A 12,384-nucleotide genomic window follows, 5' to 3' on the forward strand; every position below is an offset into this window, starting at 1 on the left:
CTCCAGCTCATGTAGATCCTGGAAGGTTACCCTGGGCCTGAACACTATTCTCCTTCTCAGCCTAGGTCTGTTGTCAGCAGCACTAGCAGTGATTTCAGCATCTAGCACATACAGATGCAGCAGAACTGCAGCAGCCCCTAATATTATCTCAGTTAAAATTCCCCAAGTCTCTATACCAGTGGTCCAGAGTATTGGGAGAAAATAAGAATGTAGAGTGTATGCATACTTTATACAGGTTTGCTGAATGTCCAGCATGTGTGATTGTCTAGTTATTATGCATTTCACCTGCCTAGATTCTAATTAATGTCATTTACTGGCCCTACTTTAATGCATGTTGCAGCACTTTGCACTGCACCATGCAGCATAGCTCATACAAAATTCAAAATCAATAATTGAATATATCCAATATTAATTATTTGCTACCTATGTCATCACTATGACCTGGGTGGTCTTTTTCGAGTGAACACTCTCAGCTATGTGGCATGCCACACAAACATGCACATGGGAATTACAAAATTCTTTAAACTAATTGGACACACCACCCTGCCGGCATCCACATCCAGTGGAAATATCAACATGGCATAGGAGCCTACATAAAAGGGATCTGTGGACACCATTGCTCCTTTTACTGATTCTACAAATTCCTCATTTGCATACATATCTGCACTGGCGGCCTGGTAATGACACAGTTCATAACTCTATGACCCAGGCAACAGCACCAATACACCATTGTACAGACGTAACACAAAGTCCTATAGTACATTTCTGACAAATACAAATACCATAAAATACTTATTGTTTTTTTATTTTTCAGATTGGCATGTTTTTGTATTGGAACACAAAGTGCAAACATGCCGAAATCATAAAAAAAAATATATATATATATTTTTACATATTCCCTTGCAGTTTCAGACATCCACAATGCACTTTTCACACATCACTGTATGTGATCTAACCATTTCAGGGGAGTTATGTCCATATTTGTGGACTTTTACATCATCTTCCTTCTTTGTACACTCCTGTATGTGGAAAATTGCTGCATAAGCTACAGACATGGACACAGGGTCTACACAAATGCCTTTCTGCTTGTTAGCTCACTTAACCTGGGCCATGTGCATAAGATTCACCTGCTTCTGAGATAATCTGCATTACATGGAACTTTTCTTGTTTGCACATGCTTACGCACCACTAAGCAGCAGTTACTGTGTCTAAAACTATTCATACTTGTGTACAAAACATATTGTCGGCTTTAATGAATTCCCCCATATGTTTAGGAAAATACTTGACTGTGTTAGTGTGCATATACAAGTAAAAGTGGGAAACTTTAAGACATAGGAGAAAAGAAGGGGTAGATGTAAAGGTAATTTCAGATATGTTTGAAAGAGGTAAAATATACTTATGGGAAAAAAACATCTGACATACAAAAGGAGCAATTTGAGAACTGAAACTGATTATTTTGTAGCATCAGAGAGTCTAAGGATATTACATCAAGGAGTAAAAATTATGGGTTTTGCAGACAATGTAGCAATTCAGATAGATATTCAAGAAAAAATAGACTATATAGAAATAGACCGAGGTATAACAAGAATTAATGAATCAGATTTAAATGAGTATGTAAAGGAAATAATAATCAACTATGGTTAAATCATATGAACATGAGAATATTTTATAAAGACTGGACACTGTGGATTAGTCTAAAAGAAAAATATAGAAAAAATGTATTCCAATTGCAAAGGACAAAAAGAATACAAGACGGTAGCAAATATAAGGAATTCAGTAACCAAGTCTTTAAAAACATGATAGATAATAAAGAAGATTTCCTAGAAAAAGAAAAAAAAAACTATATGAAATGAAGCAAAAAAAATTAAAAAAATGTTATACAAGCAAAGATATTTTTTACAAGGAAGGAAAAAAGTAGCACCATACCTAAGTAAAGTGGTTAAAGAAAAGATAAGAATAATAAGAGAGTTAAAAAATGATGAAGGCTAACACACAAAAAGAAATAATGCAGACAATAAAAATAAATATTTTGACATTTTTTCCATATGCAAAACTATAAGGAAACATAAATGGAAGTTAAAAAAAATTAACTGAAGAAGATAATAAGAAAATGGAAGAAAAGATGACAATGACAGAATTAAAAAAATGTGTTGGAAACAGTAAATGTAGAACCAGCTACAGGTTTATGGCAAAAAGAGTAGTTTTTAGAGGTGTTGAATGAATGGTTTGCAAAAGGGGTAAATGATGAAAAAATATATATCGGTGCAATGAAATTTATACGAAAAAAGGAAAAAGAACAGATATAAAAAATGGACACCTCTAGCATTAAACGATGTTGATTATAAGATTTTTATGAAGATAGTAGAAAAAAACAATAGCAAGTAAGGCTAATAAGCTACTGAATAAAACACTTTTTGGAATAAAAGAAAAAGTTAAGAACTTTTAATGATTGAGCATTGGCAGATGTAATAAATAGGAAAACATAATTGAAAATATTAGTATGGGATGTAAGAAAAGCATTTGATAAGATACATCATGAAGCATTATGGGAAATTTTGAAAGAATAAAATGTAAGTAATAAAATAATCAACATTTTAAAATCAGTATATAACAAAAGTATAGTGAAACTAGTGGCTAATGGCTGGTTAGGTGAGACAATAGGAATAAAAAGTGGTATTAAATAAGGATGTCCATAAGGATGTCCAGGCAGCCATAGTGGTCCAGTGGTTAGCGTTGCCACCTCACAGCAAGAGCTTCTCTGGTTCAATTCTCGGATGGGGTGCCTTCTGTGCGGAGTCTGCATGCACTTCCTGTGGTCACGTGGGTTTCCTCCAGGTGGTCTGGTTTCCTCCCACATCCCAAAGACATGCAATAAGTGGATTAGACACTCTAAATTGGCCCTAGGTGTGTACATGTGTGTGTGCCTTCTGTGGAAGGTTGGGCGCCGGGCTGGCAACTCAACACTGTAAAACTCCACTACCAATCATGAGCAGACAGATGATCCGCTGTGGCGACCCCTAACCAGGAAAAGCCGAAAGAAGAAGAAGAATTAAATTAGGATGTCCAGCAAGTAGTATTCTGTTTGCAGTAACTATGAATGCAATTGTTAACAAAATAAGTTTAGTATTTGATAAAGTTAAATATTGCACACCAGAGGGAATTCAGATTCCAGTAATGTTTTCTTATGTGGACACTCTAGTAGTAGTTGTGAAAAATAAAGAATGGAAGAGTATAGCTATGGTGGATTAGATTTGAATATTAACAAGAAAAAGAGTAAAGGACTGGGATTCTCAGGAAAAATAGAAGGTATTCTGTTTTATAAACAATAAAAAAAGAAATTAACATTTTGGGAATAAGGTTTGGTAATGAGCACAGAAATTGACACAATGATAGGACATGATACATAAGATAATGAATATTTGTATATTTTGAAGAACATATAAACTAAAGCATACGAGACAAACATGTTTAATTAATTCAGTAATATTAGGTAAGATGGCACATCTAGAAAGAGTATTTATACCATTAGAATGTGAAAAAGAATTATTAACTGTCTTATATACATTTGCACAGGGTTCTAGATTAAACCCTATTTAGGCTTGAGTTTAATAAATACAATTGTGTATGTGCATGTGTATGTGTGTATATATATATATATATATATATATATATATATATATATATATAGATAGATATAGATAGCTTCACTGAATTTATACAAAATATTAACAAGAATAAAGGAAAAAATAAAAAACAATAAAAATAATACAACAAAAAAAAAAGCCATTTTGGAAGAGTGTAAATGTTTAAAAAGAAGTAAAGGAATTGCTTGTGTGGGAATGAAAATATATCAAGAGAAAATATTATTATGGAAGAGTGATTTAAGTAATATAGAAAAGAATAGGAAAGAACAGTATGAAAATATAATAGGAAAGTTTATTACATTTATCCTTGGAATACCTTGGGAGAAAAAGAAATAAAAGGTATAAAAGCAACAAAAGATGTGAAAAATATGTGGAATGTATCGATATTTTTGTGAAGATTGTCTATAAATAGACTTCCAGTAATGGCAAATATGCCATATAAAAAATAAAAGTTAGAGTGTTTATGTATTGTGGGGAATTAGAGACCTTTGAACATGTTTTTTTAATGTAAAAGAGTAAATCGATTATGGGAAGAAATATGTGGGAAAGAATATTTAAAAGGATTGAAAAATGTTAAATGTATACATATAGACATTTTAGAATACTGATACCATGAAAGTAGAAACAAAATTATGTAGATAGATTAGATGAAAAATTGTTTTGCATAATGTGGACTATCTGGAATGAAAAAATAAATGAGATCAAATTTAATGGGAAATAGGTTATGAAGAAAATAAGATATTGATTGTGGAAAAAAGAATGAGGGGATTGAAAGTTAAAAATAAATTGAAAATATGTAAGTTAACAGTGAATAATTGTAAAGAAACTGTAAAATGTGCATATAGACCCAAACACAGCACCACTACTGCTCTCCTATCCTTCCTCAAAACTGTTAACCCTGCATGTGACTGGTAAAATTTTATCCACTCTCCTTCTAGACTTATCTAAGGCTTTCAGTACTGTCTCTCACAATTATCTCTTGTCCAAACTCTCTCATCTCAATTTATCACCCTCTCTATCAGCTGGTTTTCCTGTTACCTCTTAGACAAGCAACACACTGTCAAGAGGAAAAACTGCACTTTCTTCCTTCCTTAACACTCTGACATGCATCACTCAAGGCTCTATATTAGGTCCATTACTATTTAACATCTTTACTAACTACTTCCATCGGTGCATCCCATATACCAAACTTGTACAGTATGTAGACAATGCCACAATCATCTGTTCTGCCAAATTCCTCCCCAGACTTATGGAATGAACTCAAGAAGCATTCATTTTCACTCAGCACTGGATGCTTAATAATCACCTTGCACTCAATGTGTCTAAAACCAAAATTATGCTTTTCACCCCCTCTAAAAATTCCAAAATTGACAAAAACTCATTTGCAATAACTAGCCTAAACAAGACATCTATCAAAACTGTCCTCCATACAAAGCTTCTAGGAGTCATTATTGATGAGCAATTCAAATTCGATATCCACCTACAAACTAATATTAAGAAAACCCACCAAAAACTAGGTATGCTTTATCGACACTGCCATTATCTAACCCCCTTAACTAAGTATATCCTCTCCACCATCTACCTCATTCCCTCCCTTCTGTACAGTGCCCCTCTCCTTATTAACCTTCAATCCTCACTAAAGATAAATTTAGCCTCCTGCTACAACAAAATTGTTAAGTTTGCTACAGGATCTAAATCTTCCTCTCACCACTGCTATGCCCTCCACACCATGAACTGGCTAGAATTGCTTAACTATCTCTCCTACATCCAACTAGCTAATGCACACAAACTCCTCTTCAAACCCTCCTTCTGCCACTCCCTCGCTTCTACCCTCAAAATTCATCTGCCTGATAGACTTCTCAGGTCCAACAATCAGTACCTGCCCTAAGTGTATAGGCCCACACATAGTCCTGGTACATTTCTATTGTTCTTCTCCCTAGCTAGACTCTGAAACTTTCTTCCACCTCATATTCATACCAAAACAACCAGTCTGCCTTTAAGTCCCAGCTCCACTCTTACCTCTCATCTCACTGGGAATGCTCATGCTCTCATCCTATCTGACTTCTCTCTATTTTACTCCTATTTCCCTACTCTCTATCCTCTCATTTTTATTCTACTTCTTCACCTTCACTCTTAACTTCCTTTCTCATTCATTCCCTATTACCTCTAAGCATAATTATACACTAATACGACTCACAATTCTGTATTCCTTGATACTTTACAATTGTTAAATACACTTAGGCAAGCATTAACCTCACATGTTTTACACTATGCTTTAACAACTTGTTATTGTTGATACTGCCTCTAAATGCTATGATGTTGGTATGTTCTCTATGATCTTTTGTTTAACTTCATTTACTGTTTATAATATATTTTTCCATGGTCTTGCATATTTGTTATTTCCTTTTAAACTATGCAATATCTCATGTTTCACTTTTAAATTTACAATTGCGTAAATGTATGTGGAGCTTTTCTCCCCTGGCCTCCATTGAAAATGGGCTCTTTTGGCCCAATGGACTTTCCTGGTAAACAAACTGTCACCACAATAAACAGGACACACTGGAGGGATAGATTCCTGTCCCAGAGACTCCCTATACTCTGGAACAAGCTACCCATCTATGTCAAGCAAAGTTCTTCATTAGCACTCTTCAAGAAGAATCTTGATGAGTGGATGGGAAATAGGAAATACACCCCGGGGATCACTTCTGTGTCTCTGCTCGAAAGTGGCACAGGAAAATTAATTTCTTGGGTGGCGTAACCTTGGAACCTTGCTGGCTAGGCTTACGTAGGCCCTTGGACCAATAGCCTAGTACCTCCCTATAAACCTATAAATATAGGATGTATATATTGTATTGTTATACAATTACATATTGTGAATTTTAATAAAGGACCCTAGTCCTATTGTTCTGAGCCACTAGGTGGCAGCAGATAGCTGCTACTGAACTCAGACACTCCCAACAGACAAGATACAATCATATTATTCCCAGTTAATATCCTCACGCATTTTAAGGCCAATGATATAGAATGGCTTACACACTGCATGTCACAGAGTACTTGTCAGATAACTGATGCATGACCAAGAAACACAGCAACTTGAAAGGACTGCTTCAGAATTCATACAGAGGTTTATAGTCAACAAGTTAAAGCAATTAAATAAGACATTATATACAAGAGATCCACAGAATACACACCTCTGCTAACCACCAACAGAGACATATGACCGTCCACTAGTCATAATCATATCAAACTAAGATACACTCTTACACATGATAGAACTACACCAGTCATGAAGAACACTATTAAAAAATACTGGTCTATACTAACTGAGATACCTGAGCTAAGGAATATTGTATTGGATTCATCAAGTTTTAGGTATAGAAGAGCTAGTAACTTAAAGAACATTCTTTGTTATAAAGAGCAACCAAAAATACATCTTACTTTTACACTAATAAGCAAGGAACATACAGATGCAATGATTGCACCTTTTGCAAGTACGTTAATATTGACAAGTTTGTTAGATATCCAGTCAAAGATGTAGCTTTTGAACTAAGAGCATTTGGTAATTGCAACACATGACACTTAATATACATAGAAAACGGGTCTATATTATAATCACAAAAGCTGTCTTTCATGAATACATGTTCATCAACACATAAAAGTCAAAGAACGAGAACACAGAAGTACCAAAAGAGCGAAATGGAGAACGCCGAATGCATTCCCAGAAGTAACAGTGCTATACAAGTAAGGTAAACCTAACTGTACAACCCTTACCTAAAACACTTTATCAAATGTTTTGCAGGGGGCAAACCCCCCTGCACCCCCCACACCCCCTACACACACACACACACACACACACACACACACATATATATATATATATATATATATATATATACCAACTCCAAGACCGCACTACAGTGGGGAAAAGGATTCATTTCCTCATCCCCACGATCACCCTGCTGGCCAGGAAAATCTGTTCAGCATTCTCCATTTCAGTCTTTGGGTACTTTGCTGTTCTCATTCTTCAACGTATATGTGTCGATGAACATGTATTAGCGAAGGGCAGCTTTTGCGATTCTGATATAGATTCATAGAAAACTGCTCCAAGTCTATAGCATACTACATAGGCAAGACAAATAGAAAATTAAAAGAGAGAGGTCTACACATGTCAGACATCAGGAGGAGTGTTCAAACAAATGCCTTGTATAAACATATTCTTAATACAGATCTAACTCATACTTTTAAATTTGCTATTTTGCAAGTTATTCGTACAGCACTTAGAGGGAGTGACATAAAATTACACACAGAAAGGATAGAACTGCAATGGATTTTTAGATTTAAGGCACATATACCCCCAGGCTTGAATGACATGGTTACCATTAAGCCTTATTTGAAGTACTTACATACTGAAATACACTGAAATATTTTTGTCTGTACCCTATATGTTTAAAAAAATTGAAAAAATCAAAATTTTATAAGTACCTTTATTATTTATTACATTTATTATTGTTATTCTGCTGTGGCGATCCGTAACCGGGAAAAGCCGAAAGACAACAACAACATTGTCACCTACATTTTTATACACACAATTTTATGCGTATTTTACTTATTTTTATCTTGCCATGTGACTACAGTTTTAACATGTGACTAGATTATGTGACTATACCTTGATTATATAAGCTAAGCGCAAAGTGTTGCTCAGTTTCTTTGCCCGATGAAACCTATCTGGGTGAAAGTGTTTTCTGCAGTTGGAACTTTTTAAGTACATTTGTGAATTTTAAACTTGTGGAATAAACACTTCTAAATACACAACTAACTTACTGTTTAGTATATCTGCATTTGTATTGTTGAACTGGTCATTGTACCTTTGACTTATACTGGCGTTGAAAGTTATACAGTTGATAGCATCAAACTTTTACAACTCTATAGTGAGTGCTCTTGTAAGAGTTGTGAAGTCAAAAACTGCAGCATGTATTGTTACTTATTAACTTCTTTCCATAATGACCCCCACACAGTACCCTGTGTAAGGAATGATAACTGTGCCATATCCCTGTTTTCTATCTTTGAGATTCAGGGATACAAAAGCTGTGTCTGCTGCTCAGGGTGTGTAGCTAACTTAGTGCTTAGTGTATTCGCATTTGTGTTGTTGAACTGGTCATTGTACATTTGACTTATATTAGCATTAGAAAATTAAACAGTTGATAGCATCAACATTTCACAGCTTTATAGTGAATGCTCTAGTAAGGGTTGTGAAGACAGAAACTGTAATATGTATCATTCGTTTCTAACTTCTCTCATTAATGATTTTTCAGGACAAATGTATGGTGCACATCATTAGTCACACCATCATATACAGTACCTCAACAGACACATGCAGCAGCTTGAGAGACCACAGGGATTTCTTAGCAAAATAGCACAGGGCCTACAAAACATGCCATGATGTATGTGGATAGATTAAAAGCTATGTCATTGCAATCTGTCTGGTATAGGATGAGGTGACTTCTGCCTGGCCACCTGGCCTTTGACTATGGCCTGGTGGGATGACTACAAATGCCTCACATGCTGTGGTAAAAGGCTCTCTCTAATATCAAGCAAGAGCATGTGCATACACACACACACACACACACACACACACACACACACACACACACACACACACACACACAAACACTTGACTGCAGTGAGACTAGAACCCCTACATATTTAAATAAACAAACCATAGAATATTGTACTTAATGCAAGCACCACAGCACATATTAGACTTTTGCAAGACTGCAGCTGAAGTTATAGTACATGGCATCAGCAGTCCATGTGTAAGACAAGATGTTGACAGACCTGCATAGGTTCATAGCTTCATAGGCTCACATGAGGCTACTATTATAATGGCCCTAGGCTCATAAGTTCAAAGGAGGTCACTAGGCTATTGGCTCTAGGGCCTTTTCAAGCCTAGCCAAATTGTACCATTGTTCACTTATATACTAAGATATGTATTCCATATTTGGGAATCATTGATCAGCACTGGTTGTCCCTGTCTAATAGTGACATAGGTGAAACCTCAGGGGTAATTTCATGATTTCCTATCCAGTTGTCCAAGTTATGCTTAAATAGGGTCATTGAGGAGCTTAGTTTCATGTGAATTGGCAGTTTATTCCATAGGAGTGGCAATCTCTGGGAGACATAGCTGTCTCTCCAACATGTTCTGTTGATGTCGTAGACTAGGTTAAAGTCCCTAGAGAGAGTGAGTCTCATCCCATTTGATTTGCAGAGGTGCAGCTTTTCCATTAAGGCAGGGTTCAAGACTGCTCTGTAGGCCAGCCGCAAGTCACCTCTCAGCAGTCTATATGATACAGAGTGCAGTGATAGAGCCTTCAGTCTATCCATATAGGTAATGTGATAGGAGTCCTTGGATTTTCTTAGTGAGAAACCTCTGAGGTAAAAGCGAGCTTTGTACACTATTGTTGGTCTGATGAGGGGACGAATACAGTGGAATTATAACTTCTTTAGTCTTGGAAGATATACCATTACTTATGCGGTGCGCAATGTGAAAGACTTTCCTTACCCCTATGGACACATAATGATCAAAGCTATGGTTACTATCAACCTGCATTCCCAAATCTCTCACCACTGGGTTGTTACACAGGGGGTATTATTAATAGTGCAATTTATAGGGACTTCTCCTTTGCTGAAAGGAATAATAGCTAATTTTTTTGGTTAACTTTAAGTCTATGGCTTTGGCAACAATCATTTATGTATGTAAGCCCATTTTATAGTATGTTGGCATAATTTGGGGATTCAGTGATTACACCCAGTTTGCAGTTGGCCACAGGCCGTCTGTTTTCACCTGATTTTCTGAGAAATACATTCCAAGCAGTAGGGGACACAGCAAAGAGCCTTGTGGGACACCACTGATAATGGGTCTGCTGTTACAGGTGTAATCCCCACCTATGACTGTATGCATTCTATTGGTGAGCCAGTTGGCTACTCATCTAATGACTTATGGGTTAGTCCACAGTTGTGCAAGTTGTGCAATGATGCCTAAGTGGGGGGTTGTGTCAAAGCCCTTAGCCAAGTCAAGATAGACAGTATGTACTGATTTTCCTTCATCCAGGGCTTTGGTGACACTGTTGAAGAATTTCACTAGGTTTAACAGGCATGATCTGCCCTTAAATATGCCACACTGGGCCTGGAGAATAGATTGAAGGTCACCAATGTCCTTGCTGATAAGGTCCAAGATGATTCTCTCAATGGCCTTACAGAAAAAGCTGCTCAGGCTTGTGGTTTTATAGTTTCCTGAGTTGGTTGAGGGATCCCCCTCTTTGCAAGTGGGTTATGGTTGCTATTTTCCACTCTACTGGGACAAAGCCAGTACTTAGACTGTGGTTGAAGACAGTACCCAGTGGTTCTGCTAACTGTTGCATTAGACTTTTGAGTAAGCAGCATGGGATGTTATCTAGTCCCACAGAGGCTGCGTTTTTGGCCTTAACGAGTGCGGTTATGACCCGTTCTTTGGAGATAATAGGTACAGAACTGTTCAAAGGTATGCTTTGGGATATGATTGGTGGAGACAGGGGTGTGAAATTTTTGCCAAACCTCTTTGCTAAGAGGTTGGCTATGGCCTCAGGTTCAGTAAGAGTGGTACCATCCACTCTGAATTTGGTTCAAAGCCAGGCTTTCCCTTTTACATTGCAGTCATAGCTAAAGAATGCCTTGTGATTATCCTTAGCTATGGATGCTAATTTAGTTTCATAATTAGAGGACTTTACAAGATGTCTAATTTGCTTGTTCAAGCTATGGAGGGTGTTCTTCTGCTGAGACTGTTCCCTCTTATTCCTGGACATCAGTTTCTTTCTTTTGTTGTATAATCTATTTATGCTAGAAGTTCACAAAGTGGCTTGTTTTTTCATGAGCAAGTGTCGATCTGTTTGTGTACAGCTAAGTCTATACACTTGTAAAGGTGTTTATGCAGGGGATTTGTGTACACCTCAATATAGGAGTGTTTACTGCTAGTGATGGCAGCAGGTTTGAAACTATTTATGCCATCACTTAGGAAGCTATAGTTTGCTCTGGAGAAAACCTTTTGAATCCTGACTGGAGAGTCAGGTATGATTGTTAAATCGAGCATGACTGATTTATGGTTAGACCTTACCAGGAGGGTCTCACACATAGGGTGGTGCAACAATCTCCCATGTTGGTGAGTACTAGGTCAAGGACATTTGAGCTCCTTGTGGGGGTGTGGACTAACTGTCCCAGACCACTCATGTTTGCAAAGTGCAGGAACATTAGGGTGAGTGTGTTTGAACTTATATATGTATCCCAATCGATGGAAGGATAGTTAAAGTTACCCATGCCTAGGGTGTTTGGCTGTATTATGAGTGACTCAATTAGGTGCAGGAAGACACTGTGTGGTTTTCATAGTTCATGTTGGTGGAACTGTAGCTAACAATAATGTGGAAAGGGGTCTTTCCTACAGTTAGTTGCACTTGGAGCAACTCTAGGGATTCGTACTGTTTAACCAGTCTTGAGGTGTATTTGTCTAGATGGATACACCTCCTTCTTTGGTTCTTTCATGTTCATTTTGTGGCCTGAACATGTGGAAGGCATTACAGTCTTTCATGGCTGGAGTACTCTCTGTAGCCCTAAAACATGTCACTGTGACTGCACAAACAGCAACATCTTTCCAAGTAAGAACTGCCTCTACTGAGTAAGGTTTTTGATTTAGACTCCTAGCATTAAGCAGCAT

The sequence above is a fragment of the Protopterus annectens genome, chromosome 5.part1 (assembly GCF_019279795.1).
Source record: "Protopterus annectens isolate FY-2018-M chromosome 5.part1, PAN1.0, whole genome shotgun sequence".
NCBI lineage: Eukaryota > Metazoa > Chordata > Ceratodontiformes > Protopteridae > Protopterus > Protopterus annectens.